Here is a 15,374-nt window from a genome sequence, read left to right as displayed (position 1 = left end):
GAACAATGTGAAGAGGGTGGATGGGAACAGCCTTGAATACAGTCTTCAGGGCGCTATGACGACTCTCATTTTAAATACCCCTCCTATATGTAGGCTATAGAAGCTGTGCTATATTGCTGAGGGGACGTCAGAAGAGAGGAGGAAAGCAAATATTCAACCACCAGTTATGCCTATGTCTCATCCAGAAAGTATAGCCAGAGACATTTTGGCAAATTTAAAAAATCCACCTGGACAGAAATTTTACCCCAGAAAAAGACAACATGGCAACCCCAGTCACTGGACATGGAATAGCCCTCTAAACCATGGGTAGGCAAACTAAGGTCTGCGGGCCGGATCAGGCCCAATTGCCTTCTGGATCCGGCCTGCAGATGGTCCGGGAATTGCCGCATGGATCGCCAGCGTACACATTCTTTCCCTCTCGCTCCCTCTGCCTCACACGGCGGCGGCGGCAGCAGCAGCACCTCCTCCCTCTTCCTGGCTTGTCCCTGCCCTGCCTAGAGGAGGAAGGGGGCTGGGCTTTGTTGGTGTGCCAGCAGCAGCAGCGCTCGAGCAGCTGCCATTTTAAGCAGCCTGTATCCAGAGCCCTTTCGCACGCCGCTCATCATCCCTCCACCGCCACCTGTAGCCCCTGCCGCTTGCAAGACACAGGTAAGCAGCCACCTGGGCTCGTGGTGTGCTAGCATCACCCCCCCCCCAAAAAAAAATAATATATATATATAGTCCAGCCCCCCACAAGGTCTAAGGGACAGTGGACCAGCCCTTGCTGAAAAAGTTTGCTGACCCCTGCTCTTAACTATCCAGTCATGCTTTGTGAACTGCCTGCACACTTGAATCTCAGACAGGCCACATCTCCAGCACTGCAAGAGCATTAAGGGTGGGGAGGAGTCCTCAATGAATGGATCACTGCTTTCCAGTGCACATATCTGGCCCCTCAGCTCCCAATCCCACTTCGTAACCTCTTTCCCTCCTTCCTTTAGCCTTGTTCCTCAGACTAGAGAGAAGGGGGAGAAATTATTTATTGTGTGCCTTTGAAAATGAAAGACTTTTACATTTTAATGAGCACTAAATAGGAGCGAGGAAATATTGTTCATTAGCTGTAATCTGCGGAATTGCTTGAGTGAGCTTCCTTTGGAGGCCGCTTTAAACGGTTCACTCAAGTAAAGCAGTTGTATGGTAATTAAGGGAGCATTTTTCTGTCAACATCTGTGCTACTATTTATAACGCTGAAGGTATCTTATTACTCCACTAGAGAAGCATTAAGTGAGGGAGGTTTGGCCAAATGGAGTTTATATCACCCTCTCTCTCCCTCTATTATTATTACAGTTTTCTCATTGCATCACTCCTCCCTTTCCTGTCCCTTCTTCAAATCGGGGGGGGGGGGGGGAGCTGTCCGCTAGTTCCTGATAGAGCAGCGTTTTCATTCCAGTAGCTGTTCATTAATCACTGACTTTGCTCAGCAGCAGAGATACCCATGCCAGTTCAAGGCAGTTTGCTGCCTGAGGTTGAGCTGCAAATGATGTAAGTCAAAGTTCTTAGTGCCCAAAGCCAGACAATGTATTTTGACACCTGAGGTAGAAGATCCCACAAGCAACTCTTCTCCATTCTGACAACAATTAAAACATGAAATGCAGTAATAAATTAAGTAACTATCAATTTGTTGCCTTTTCATGATACCTCAAATCAGTTGTTTCCTCTGCCTAACAGTAGGACTGGCCCCAGAGAGAAAAATTGGAGATTTGTCCATTGGGCAATATTGGCCAGCTTACAATTTTCATTGTCTAATCAATACACACAATGCCTACAGACAAGTGGCCAAATGTACCTCAGGTATCCCCTTTGTTTCCTATGGAATCACTTGCACTTAAACAATCCTTGTCTTCTGTAGCGGAATGCAATCGCACACACACTTTGATGGACTGGCCTGGAGGGGGCTAGTCAAAAACAGTGACCTCTCTCAAAGGCGCAAGAGCAATTAATTACTAGTTGCATTTTCCTTTAGAAAGCTAGCTTTGCAATTCTGTGAGCAAGATAAAATGCATAAAAAATTAAACCAAGTTCTATTTATTTGTTTTAAAGCGTTTATAAATCACTTAACATTTTTAAAATCTCTAAGCAGTGTACAATGTAAAAACCAGCAATATTATTAAATCAAAAGTACAGCCTAAAGCCAAACCCCCAGAAATATAAAAACAGATTTTTTTAAAAAACAGAATTTGGTGGAATCAAATACATAAAACATGGTCCTATCTAATGGGTTACGTGTAAGGGTGGGCAAAACATCTTTACAAGTTGTCTGAAGCAACTTAGTGGTTGCTACTTCATGTATGGCAGATGGAAGGGCATTCCCTAATATAAGGGAAATTTTTACTTGTGAATGAGACAGTGGGTCACAGCACAGACCTAGTCTTCCAAGACCTGAGATAAAGGTCTCTTTTGTAAGTTAGAGTCAAGGAGCTAGGGTGGTTCTTTCCTTCTAGATGCCTGGTGTTTCTGTTTCCTTTAACTTTTTTTATTTATCAGAGTGGTTCACAAGATAAACATACCAGATAAAAATCACACACAAAAATAATTAAAACAAAAGCACACCTTTTTATTATTTATAAAGTTTTTATATATCTTATTTAGTTTGGCATGTTTGGCATGTTCATGTTCTTATTACTGCCATTTTACAGATGGGAGTAACAGAGGCTGGGAAGTAGCTACTTCACCCTGGGTCTAGTCTGATCTAGAATAAGAATCTCGCCTCCTGTTTCTCCTGCCTGACTTCCACTCATTTCTCTTCCTCTCGGTTTTTCCGACATTTTGCCTATCTGTCAATAGTGCATTGACAGAAACCCTCAACAAGGCTTGAACTCCTTTGGGGTGGAATAGTTTGCAGCATGCCTGGGCATAACAGACAGAATAATAGTTTCCTGCCATTGGCTTATTTCTTTATTAAAGAGAGAGGACTTATTGAAATATCTGAGCAATCCACTTCACTCGCATGCGTATGCACAGAGACATAAAGGCAATTCATCAGGATTTCTTTAAAATCAGTGGCGTTTCGAAGGGTCTTTTTAACTTACTTTTTATTCCTTACTGATAATGCAGCATTGCCATACAGCACCAGCACACGGCGGGGCATGTTTTAGTGGTTCATTAATACCCGTTGTGGATGTGCAGCCGCACACATTCAGCCGCCTGAGGTGTATATTAATGGACCATTAAAACATGCCCAGGAGTGTCTTAAAGCTGTTACAATATGTCTCTGCAATTTTAAATTCAATTTTTTTGTGTGTGTGTATTTTTTCTAAGGAAAAAAAAAACTTTGCAGAACCCTTGGTTTCTCTTCCTTGTTTCATTTCGTTCAACAGCAATGAATGACAATGAACCAGAGGTTTCAGACGCTTAACACACTATTCTGAATGTGCTTTTTTCCCCAATTAGATTTGCCTAGTCTCAAGGGGTTTTCACAACACTCGTGAAATACGCTTCTTTAAAATATAAGCTACTGGAACCATGTGACTTTTTGAGACTTAGGGCCACTTTAGGTTCTATGTGTTGTTGACCAATGCATGTGCACTGCCCAAAATGCATACATGCAGCAGAGATCCTCAACTATGGCTGATACTATGGCTTCATCTGTAGGATACACATTTGTAGGATACATGCAACCAGAAACATGTATTTGTTTCAAGAACATGATACACACTTGTGTATGCATAGCCCTAACTTGCCATCAGACCAGTCAACTAGTTCACAGGGAGAGGGCACTCAACCAAGCCTCCATTCTGAACACCTGATTTGCACAGATGCTGGTTAATTTTCAGGGTTACAAATGGTCAGCCCTGTTCCTGGATCAGGCTGGGGAACAGCACACTCTGATAAAACGGGATGCTGCAAAGGAGTTTCACATGGATGCAGTCAGAAAAGTGAGAAAAAGAGTACAATAGCCATGAAGTAACAAATCAACTGGCCAGCTTAATGCTAAAACAACAGTATAGTGGTGGCTTGTGGGGCATCATGACATGGTGCTTGGCTACCCCTGTGGAGTGGTGGCTGAGGATTAGCTACATCAGCGCCATCAGGGCATGTGATTGTTAAAGGGCCAGTGGTGTCCAGTGCACCACAGGCAGATGATGTCAACAACTGTGCTGAGTACTGCTGACCTCTCAATAGTTATGTGGCTGAACAGTGCAGCCGTAGTGCTCGCTCCCTTTTTTGGGGCTTCCAATAATTTCTAGGAATGTCCACCTGTAAGGATGCTGTGCCCCTTTCCCCCGCAGACTGCATTCAGCAGCAAGACTGTATTCTGACACACACACCTGTTCTGTGAGCCACCATTGTTTTGCAACTTTTTATTACAGCACATTATCCAGTGGGGCTTTATTTATGGCACAGTCAATAACTAAAGCTTATCGTAATGCTTGTAAAGAATTATTAAGTAAATCCAACCAACAAATCAGACAATGGTTTGGGACAACCGAAACTCTGCCCTTGGCTGCCCTGAGGTTTATATGCTATCTTATCTTTGTATGAAAGGAGAACAAAAACACTATAAAGGCAGTAATACTGGCTTTAAGCTTTTGGTGGATTTCCTGCACCAGGAGAAAATCTTCAGTAGTTCCATTTAAGCCTTCTTAACACAGAGCACTCCAGTGTGACTTATGAGAGCCAAGAGCTCTTCCTTGTGGTCCATGGCCACGTTATAATTAAGCAATGAGATACGCAGTGGATCTCTTAGTGGTGTGTTAAAGCCCGTGGCCAAGGGATGAAAGGAGGAGGAGTTCTGCTGTCTAAAAAAAGCAACTGTGGAAGTCAGAGTTTATTTCATAAAATTTATACACCGCTTGATTGTAAAAAGCCTAAGTGTGGGAGTGTGTTTATATATATAATGAATGAGAGAATGATGGGGCAGGGATGGAGGAAAATAAAGGATTGGGCATATATTGGCCATTACTGTCCACCCATAATTATAATAATCAGGAACTAATGGAATCATTCGCAAATGTTTATTCAACACATTGCGGGGGGGGGGGGGGATGATGTGCTAAAGTACTTTATAGAGCTAAGCATTATTTTTAGTATTAATGATAAATACGGGTATGACATCTGTCAGCAAGCTCTAATTATCTCTAAAGCTATTTCAGAAAATGATTGCGTTGTATTTTTTATTTTTTAAAGAACTTAAGGGAAAAAAGTGTACTACTGTAAACGGCTCATGTTTTGTGGTGGGGGAGGAGGATAATTCCCCTGCCGGCATCTGCTAGAATCTGCTAATCAGGACTGTTGGTTTGGAAAACTACGAAAACCCGCGGACTCGCACAAATTGATTAATATCTTTGTTCTGTTTCTGTTAAGTATTGCATTCCCTCCTGGTTCCCACATTGCCTCACCAGCTCATTCTCTTTCCCCCTTCTTATTTTCCTTGCTACATTCCTTATATTCTCAAACTTCTCTTGAAACCAGTTTTGGATGATGTTGCTAAAAAAGGAAAGCTCTGTAGATCAGCAGCAGAGTCCCCTGCCCAAGGCATTTTGCTCTCTACCCAAGGCAGAGCAGCAGTAAATGGAAGTCCATCCCCTCACTGAGTCAAGGTGCATAATATCCCAAAGTGAGCCAAATTAGTTTGACACCTGAGACAGAAAAATCACATAAGCACCTCTTCTTCTCTTTGGCAGTAAAAATACAATAAGAACAGATTAAATAACTGTTTGCTGCCATTTTGTGACACCCCAAAGCTGCTGGCTGAGGCAGATGCCTCACTCTACCAAATGGTAGGAATGGCCTGGCCCAGAGTCCATCTATTCAACATCCTGGTTTCCCCAGTAGTCAACCTGAAAGTTCCAAAAAGCCACTAAGCAGGACTTGAAGACCCAACAACTGGTATTTCCTGGGTACTTCCAGACAACCTGTTTACTGAGCATTCACACAGATAATTTAATGAGCAGCCACTCCAATTTGTTTGCGGGGAAGCAAGACAACATTGTATCAAAGCAAGTGTTACCCCACACTTCCCACTGCATTTCCCCACTGCTTTCATTATCACAAAAAGTCCAGTCTTTTGGGAAAGCAGGTTTGTTTCTCCATTGACAATTTTGAATACAGGTGTGTTTTCATTGCCCAGTCTCACTGCTGCGTCCCCGCCCCCTAGTAAACCACAATTGTGGGGATGGGAGGTCAGAGAAGTACCCCTCTCCTGCCCCACCTTGCCAACTGCTACTTTGTACACCATTTGTTCAACATTTTTTGACCCCTGTTCATTCCTTCTATCACTTTTCCATCTAGATTTGAGTAAATACCCGGTATCACTAGGATATACTTCCACACAGATTTTTCATATCACCTCACTACATTTTGGAGTTCCAGTCCTCCAAATAAAAAACGTTAGCATCAGCAAACTATAGCAGTGCAATCTACTCAGAAAAAGTTTTGCATTCAATGGTGCTTACTCCATATAACTGTTTATAGGACTATAGCCCTCACCTACCATAATCTGACAGACAACCGCCTACCTTACAAACCCTCTCAAGTGTTAAAAACAGCAGAGATGACCCTCTTGGTAATTTCACCACCCTCAGAAGTTGGGTGAAGCAGTCCGAGAGAAGGTGTTCTCTGCAGCAGCTCCTAGGTTGCAGAATTACCTCTCCTAAAAGATATGTCTGTCACCTTCATTATATACTTTCTGTTGTACTATAACTAACTATACCTCTGTACCCTTGCTTTCAAAGCTAAGATATGTGTTTTCACGGCTCACCTGACTGTGACTAAATTGCTTTAACTATTTTTAATATTAAGTTTTAAATTGTTGTAACCTGCCCTGGGACCTAATATTGAAGAGAGAGCAATACATTGAGTTAACAACAACAATAATCCTAGTTTTGGTTATCAGATTTACTGAGCTAGAAATTTGATCCATCTATGTGTGTCTGTCTGTCTTTTTGTGTGTGCAGATATATTACATTTCTTGAGTCTTTGGTGGGCATGGCTTTGTACTACTGAAACTAATAATTTATATGTGGCAATACATCAGCTTTAGTAATTCTCATCTATAACATTTTATTGTACCAGTTAGAGCAAGGCCCATAAGACAGGGATTATCAACAATAAGAAAAGAACGACATTCCTGCATTCCCGTTAAAGTCACGTTTCTCTGGGAGTACTCTACAAGACAGCAGAGGCAGGCAGGATGGAGAACTTTGAGTAATCATGGGTTATAATCTAACATGGGCTGCTTTGTAACAATGGTTAACTAACCTAACGATCCTTTCAGGTGGCTACAACCTACACAGGTACTGCCATGTTTGCAATGGAAATTAACAAAGACTAAAGCAAGATGTGGAAAGAGATACAAGCCAAAGTGGAAACAAGCATGAATGCTGACTGCCATCTGGCACAGATGTCATTTACTGCTGTTCATGATTCAGGCATTGGTAAGATTTATTTGAGATAGTTAACTTGACATATATTCTTATGAAAAGATAAGTAATAAAGATAAACATTCTTAAGGTGTTATAGTGGTTGAACTACATGGCTGGTCTTTCTTTTTACTATAGGTTCAAACCCTAGTTGTTATATTATTGAATAATAATAATAATAATAATAATAATAACAATAATAATAATTTATTATTTATACCCCACCCATCTGGCTGGGTTTCCCCAGCCACTCTGGCGGCTTCCAACAAAATATTAAAATACAATAGTCCGTCAAACATTAAAAGCTTCCCTAAACAGGGCTGCCTTCAAATGTCTTCTACAAGTCTGGTAGTTGTTCTTCTCTTTGACATCTGGTGGGATGTCACTACTGGGCAGATGCCACTACCGAGAAGGCACTCTGCCTGGTTCCCTGTAACATGGCTTCTCGCAGTGAGGGAACTGCCCTTGGTGCTGGACCTCAGTGTCCAGGCTGAATAATTATGAAGAGATTAAATCTGGTAGTCATGGGCTTGACTGAATTTGTTTCTTTCTTATACTTATATCCTGTTCTTCAGAGAACCACAAGTTGCTTATGGAGGACTCCGAGGCATCTTCCATACCCTCTGAACTTCAGCTATACTAGAGGACCCTGTCTTCCCTGGGCTTAAACCAAACTGTGGGCATCTGCAAAGGCTACAGAATGCAAACCATGGTTGAAATTATTTGTAGAATGAAAGCACGGATACTCACTTCTATTTTCAATTACCGGTAACTGCACTATGTTGTTTTGTCCAAACTGGGAATTGCAATGTTTTATGCATAGTGTCAGAAACCACAGTTGTTACTGGCCTTAAAAAAAAAAAATCTATCCCATGTTTGTCCCACTTTGGATGCCACAATAAACTGTGGTTAGCTGAAAATTTAAATGAATACTTCCAATTTCCTCACAGCAGAAGGAAGTGGGAAGCACATAAGCCCAAGGCTCATTCTCATAGTATTAAAATATGTTTTAGTGTTACATCCAAATCCAGCCAAGGCCAGACAGTACTTGATGGATAATGAGGCATATTAAACCACAGTGAATTTAGGTTGTAGTTTTAGAGCAACACAGGGAAATCTAAAGAATGCTTTCCATGTTGTGCTTTATAATAGTTAGCACTTGGATAGTTTAGGCTGAATGTTCTCTGTGCAGCCATTCCTTTATAATGGCACACAAATGTACCCTTGTTAAGAGGGACAATGTGGTAACCTGCTTATTTTGTTCATATGCAAGACAATTTGAATTTCAAACATGCAAGACACCCTGGCTAGATGACAAAATATATTCATCTTATTAAAACCTGATTAATTTCCAACCTCAACCTTCTAAAAACTTACATAATCTGATCCTGTGGCGGAAATCTTTTTGGTACACACACACACACACACACACACAAATGGGGCAGGTATTTTAAATAGTCCACACATGCAAAGAAAAGGGAAAGAATGAGACTATATTGATCTAAAAATAAATAAATACCAGAAAATTATTCTGTAAGCAAGGCTAGTGGCATACAAATGAGATCATGGTGTAAACCAGAAGCAGGAAAAAGGCATACAATCTGAAGGAAATGCAGTTGCCACACCAGTTATAAAGCCTTTTTTAAACATGGTTGCTTCTAAAATTATACTGTTAGCATTAACTACTTTGCTAAATGTAATTTCAGAGCAGCTTGGCTATGCTGGGACCAATAATGTTTCAGCAGATGTTAACAGTGAGGGAATTTAAAGATTACAGGGTTTCATGGGTGTAGTAAAGCTGCAGTGGGAACAGAAATATTGCCGTAGCTGTTAAGTTCTGAGTGCACCACATTTACTGACAAGTAATACATGAGTGATAGTGAGGACCAAGGGAACAGAACTTTATACTTACTGGTCAGCAGCATATAAATTCCATAAATTAAACAAAGTTTTATGCATTTTTCATTTCTTTTCAGAGCGATCCTCTCTAAGGACCTTGGCTTCACATTTATTCCGACCACAAAGCGTATCTCTGATATAGTGTGGGGCTTCCCCCTGCCAAAAAAAGGTATATCCCCAAATATATGACTCCATTCTCCTTTCTCTATATATTCTCCTGCTCCTCCTCCCTTCATAGAGCTTTTATGAAGACCCATTTTATAGCAGTGAATTCTAGCATGCAATAAAGTCATAAATGCTGATATTTCAACAGTGTAATAACTGCAATTATATCAGTTCCTGTATTTTTCAGTGGAGTCAGAAATGCTGCTTTAGCAAACACATGCACAAAAACACAGATTTGAAGAAGTTGCAGGACATTATCACAAGCGACACATAGGGCATTTGATGGGCGATCTTTCTGATTTCACACGACTACGATACACCAACAGAATGTTCTAACAGGGGTCCATTCTTCCAGTTCAATGCTGGAAATGTAGGATAGTTTTCAGAGTTATTTGTACTGATTCCACTCAAGTCTCATCCTTTCCGTGTGCCAATTTTATACATCCTAACAGCTGGTTTGCAAGGAAGTTTGTGAACCTGCCTCTGCATGTACAAAAGTCTCCAACTGACTATTACAGCTACCAATAGGTGCTACAGCTAGCCAGTAGGCCCCATACTGAGTCTCTCAATAGCACTGCCCTTGCCAACACCCATCATCTAAGGAGGGTGGCACAATCTCAACCTCTTAAGTATGGGGCTTCAAGCAGCAGAGAAGAGAAACAAGAGCACTGTAGCAAAGACGCGGAAGACTTCAGCTGGCTGTAGTAAGTAGTAACAGCTGGCTGAAGGCTACCCTACACCAAGGAACTGGTTCAAATGAGTTTCCAGTGCAAACTGGTCCTAAGCTACAATTTTAATATCTGTCACCACTCCTTCCAATAGTAAATGCAGGTACTGAGTGCCAACAGTATTGGAGCCAACATGGGGCTGTTGAGAAACAAGATCGAGGTATCAGTGTGTTTCAGGGAACTCCAAGTTTTACAGAAGTACAAAAACCTTTTAAAAGTCTTAAGGGATGAAATCTTCAAAGAAGACATCAAGAGAGGATTTACTTACAGTTTCCAAATTCCAAAAGGATATTATAGTCGACAATTCTAAACTATTAAAGAAGGTGTATAATATACTGTTGGAATAGGAAACTAAAGATGAAGTTAAATCAGTAATGATTAAGTGGGCACAGGACATAGGTCATAATATACAATTTGAGGATTGCATAAGGTTGTGGAAAGTGAATTTGAAATTCACGGATTGCATATTGTTGAAAGAGAATTATATGAAAATTATGTATAGGTGGTATACCACATCAGTAAAATTGGTAAAATTGTATAAAACCGAACAAAAGAACTGTTGGAGATGTAAAGAAGGGGAAGGTACATTTCACCATATGTGGTGGGATTGCAAGATTATTTTTTTAAAAATGGGAAACGATATACAATGAATTGAGAAAAATGTTTAAAATAACATTTGTTTAAAAAACCAGAAGCTTTTCTGTTGGGTATTTTGGGACAAGAGCTGCCGAAAGAAAAGCAGACATTATTTATGTATGCTACAACAGCAGCAAGAATTTTAATAGCACAAAACTGGAAGACCAAAGAACATCCAAAGAACAGTGGTAAGAAAAGTTGGTGAACTGTGCAGAGTTAGCAAAATTAATGGACAAGTTGCATGAAAAGGACAATAGTAACTTTGAAAAAGAATGGGAACCCTTTACAACATATTTGCAGAAACAAAAAAACAAACAAATGGACTCACTGGCAGGATTTAAATACTGTGAACATTTACAATTTTATTTACAGAGAACAAGAAATATAAAAATGGGAAAACATAGTATCATATATAAGCAGTAGATTGTACCATTTGATGTAACAAACCAGAAATGGAAGTCGAGGGAAGTTAACAGGGGGGGGGGGGGACTTGGATATTTGTTGCAAGAAAGAAAATCAATAAAAACTATTTAAAACAACAACAACAAAAATAAATTAAGAATAATAATAATAATAAAAGTCTTAAGGGAACTACCCCCACCCCTGCAAGCCTACACACAGCCGAAGGAAGACTGAACATGCTTGGAAGCCACAGAACATTGAGAATCACTTGGAAAAGAAAACTGGAACACTAGAAGGAGGGTGGATAGAATGGGGCACCTTAGAGGAAGGCTTGGCCGTTGACTGGCTGGCAGCGAGAATACACTGCATCGTTTTGTTGCCAGTCCCACATGTCTTCTAAAAATAAACAGCCTTGGTGAACCTGCTGTAAACAAAATTACTTTTTCAAGGGAATTAGGGCCATATAACTTTGCTTTCTGACCAAGCCATTAAATCAGTTGTCAGGAAATTTCATAATAAGTCGGTTTGTGGTCAGATTTCATTGACTTCACTGTTGTTCCCATAACACAAGAACAAGTGACTTCATTCAACAAAGCAACACCCCAGGGGAGTGAATTTGATTATCAAGGTTAATAAATTCTGCGGCACAATAAGCCCAGAAATCGTTCTGCAGTCAGAGGCCAAGAATAATGCTGCAGCCCTGATTTAGGGTGAAAACTCTGCTGCTACACAGTTTTCATTCATTTTGGCAAAGCTTATTTGTGCCACTTGTAAAAAGCCTTATTGGAATGAATGTGAAAGTTGCATAGCAGAAACACTTGTAAATTTTGTCCCTCTTGATTCAACATACATCCCGCAAAAAAAGAAAGAAAGAAGGATTAGGCTTGATTCATATGTCCAGCTGCATAGTGGGTGACAACTGGAAACAAGAATGCTGAAAAGCAGATCTTTGGGAGGAGTCCTGAGAATTTCAAGTCCCAGCAAGACAAACTATGGAAAAACAGAGTGTTAGCCTTTTACTTTTTTATTTGCATCATATACCACTTTTTCCCCTACCAAAAAATGTTATCAAAGCAGCCAACAGTTTAAAACACACTTAATCTGTCAAACAACATGGGGCCATATTTAACCTATGGAATTCACTGCCACAAGATGTGGCGATGGTCACCAACTTTAAAAGGAGATTGAACCAAGACTGGATAGGCCTATTCATTGGTACTAGTCATGGTAGCTACTGTATATGCTACTTCCAAGACCTATGGCACTATGCCTCTAAATACAGTGGTACCTCGGGTTACAGACGCTTCAGGTTACAGACTCTGCTAACCCAGTAATAATACCTCGGGTTAAGAACTTTGCTTCAGGAAATTGCACAGTGGTGGTGCGGCAGCAGCGGGAGGCCCCATTAGCTAAAGTGGTACCTCAGGTTAAGAACAGTTTCAGGTTAAGAACGGACCTCTGGAACGAATTAAGTTCTTAACCTGAGGTAAAACTGTATTCATTGCTTCAGAATAGCTGTGGGAGGATTCCTGCTCTCATGTTTAGTTTGTGGACATCAGGTTGGCTATACAGTAAAGGGGAACAGGATACTAGTCTAGACAGGTCACTGGTCTGATCCAGCAGGGCAATTATTACGTTTTTATGGGCCCCATCATCCATAGCACAAATAGCTGCCATAGCAGGGTGGCTCCTGACACTTATAAACCAGGCCTTAAAATCATTCCCTCTAACAGCAAAGCAGTCACACTCAAGAGCAAAGCAGTCATGCAAAATAATCAGCCCTGTGTCTCTACTCACCTGATAACTTATAATAAAAGTAATTTTTCATATCTACCTGACCTGTCTATCTTTGTGCTTTTGCAAATGGTATTTGGTAGGGAGTCTCAAGCTCAGTGGTAGAGCATCTGCTTTGCCTGCAAAAAGGCCTCAGGTTCAATCTCCAGCACCTCCAGGTAGGGCTGTGAACATCCTCTCTCTGAAACCCTGGAGATCTGTTGCCAAAATTGACAATATTGAGCTAGAGATGGAGCAGTGGCCTGACTTGCTATGTGGTTTCCTATGTTCCTAAGTGACACTTTTTTGGGTGGTGCTGACTTTATGACAAAGCACTTCTCCAAAAATTATGCTGACGTGCTCACATTCAATGTAAACACTCAGCTAGCAAAAAGAAAACAGCAAAACGGATAAGTTAGCATTGCCCTGTATGTGGTAATAAGAACACAAAAATAAGAGCTCACTTATATTCTTTACACTGCCCCAGACCTTTAACCATATCACATCAGATGTCTTTATGAAAGAAAACAATACAGTAAATAAGAAAACATCACCCGCATGATGCTGATTAAGAACGGAGGCACCCCATACAGCAAGCTACATGGTGGAATCTTTTTTATTTTGATGGCACTGTTTCACTGTCTATCATAAACTTAGCGAAGCAGGCTTTCTCTATCCAGCTCTCCTTTTATTGGGCATAAATCACTCCTGACAGGAAGTTTTATGCCTAAATCCGTTTACTGTCCTTGTTGGTAGTCTTTAAATTAATATTTATAAGCTGAGAGAGACCTAAAAGGATGCAGCACTAAAATACCTAAATGCTTCAGTTTGGCTTGAACTGATTTTCGCCCTTCTTGACCACTGACATTCCTTAATTACCAGTGACCCAGGCACACATTGTCTCTGCTCTCTCAAGCTCACAAATCACTGCCTTTGATGGTATTGTGCCTGACAAAAGGGGCGGATCAAGCAGAATCTGTTTGCCTGATATATTGGACAAACAGGCAGAGGTTCAAGGGAAAAAGGAGATACAAAAGGAAATCACCTAGATTATAAAAGAAGCAACTAAAACAGTGGATCAAATTTGTCTTGGGTATGGAAAGTGATCCACACTGGAAAATCAGAACATATTACATTTGTAAAATAACAGCAAGTTTCAGGCCACACTCCATCTTGATCAGCTGTATAAGCATAACTAGTTGGTTAGCATCTTAAAATGTATTTTAGTCAGACACTTCCTTCAAGAGGTTAGGATAGCATACATAGTTTTTCCCTCTCCATCTCAGAAAACCTGGGAAGAATCACATTTATGTGACTCTTATGATCAGAAGCAGCCCAAGACATTTTTCTGCCAGAGACAGAATAGGAAATGTCACCCCTGTCCCCAAATCAGGGTGTAGAATACCCCACAGAAAATGACATAGGTGCTTACTGGTGCCTACTGCAATAACAAGGTTAATTAATCAACAAACTTGCCCTTTCCTGACATCCAAAATCAGCCACCTCACACTTCCCAATGGTAGGGCCGGCCCTTCTTAAGATGTGCTGTTATTCTGTGTTGCATACCTCAAGCAGCAGTGCTGCTGCTATGCAGCTTCAATCTATCCTAATACTGTGAATTCAAAACATTATTTCCCCTGTGTTTATCACCACTGTAAGGACATTTCTGTGCCCTGCACATAGGGTGAATAATATTTCCACCAGCCCACAAACTGTGATCATTAATATCTCTCTTTTAATCTTTGCAGATAGGATATTCTCATTACTCATAGGCTCATTATGTGTCCTGTGTGACATCCATGGAGCCATAGATCAGCATATCAGCAGTCCTCACATTATCTGAGCATTTTGCACGTTGCCCAAGCTGCTTAGATAACTATAGTTGGACTTGTGTCACTTGGATAAACACCCCAAATCAAATTCATATCATGTAAATACACAGAACTGATCAAATCCAAAGTTCACTCTAAATATTTGTTTCAGCATTAATTGTGTTAAATAAAACTGTTCCTTAAAGATGAATGAATTGGTTTATCATATTCAGGCTTATGTTGGTAGCTTCTCCACATTAACATTATTTCTCACTTTCAAAAAAAATTCTACAGTATTTGCTCAAAGCAATTTTTTCTTTTATTAAAAGAAGAGCCCTGAGCCTGGTGTTTAAAAAGAGCTCCAGTGCACTTGGATAATGGGATGCTTTTCTGTACTACAGAAATGAGATGTTTTGGATTCCCCCGCCCCCAATACAGGTTTCTATATCACATTCAAAACAGAATAAAAAATAGCTTCCTTCCTGCCCTCTGCTCCTACCAATAGTTCTCATTTGAAGATGTTACTTTCATGAAGTAACTTTACTTACAGCAACATGAAAGAG

General features: G+C 40.5%; 2 long non-coding RNA genes across 3 annotated transcripts in view; one reads left to right on the top strand and one right to left on the bottom strand.

Annotated features, from left to right (window-relative positions):
- Positions 1-15,374, bottom strand: part of LOC114594665 (uncharacterized) — a 68,405-nt gene that overhangs the window by 52,057 nt on the left and 974 nt on the right. The window lies entirely within an intron of this gene.
- LOC114594666 (uncharacterized) lies at positions 543-10,776 on the top strand. 2 transcript variants are annotated; one of them, XR_013392055.1, is made up of 3 exons: positions 543-648; positions 7,253-7,412; positions 9,374-10,776. It is a non-coding gene; the product is annotated as an uncharacterized LOC114594666 (long non-coding RNA). The 2 variants fall into 2 exon arrangements; XR_013392056.1 differs by lacking the exon at positions 9,374-10,776 and adding an exon at positions 7,973-8,148.

The sequence above is a fragment of the Podarcis muralis genome, chromosome 3, assembly GCF_964188315.1.
Source record: "Podarcis muralis chromosome 3, rPodMur119.hap1.1, whole genome shotgun sequence".
In the NCBI taxonomy this organism is placed as follows: domain Eukaryota; kingdom Metazoa; phylum Chordata; class Lepidosauria; order Squamata; family Lacertidae; genus Podarcis; species Podarcis muralis.
This window is presented reverse-complemented; position numbering and strand designations above follow the sequence as displayed.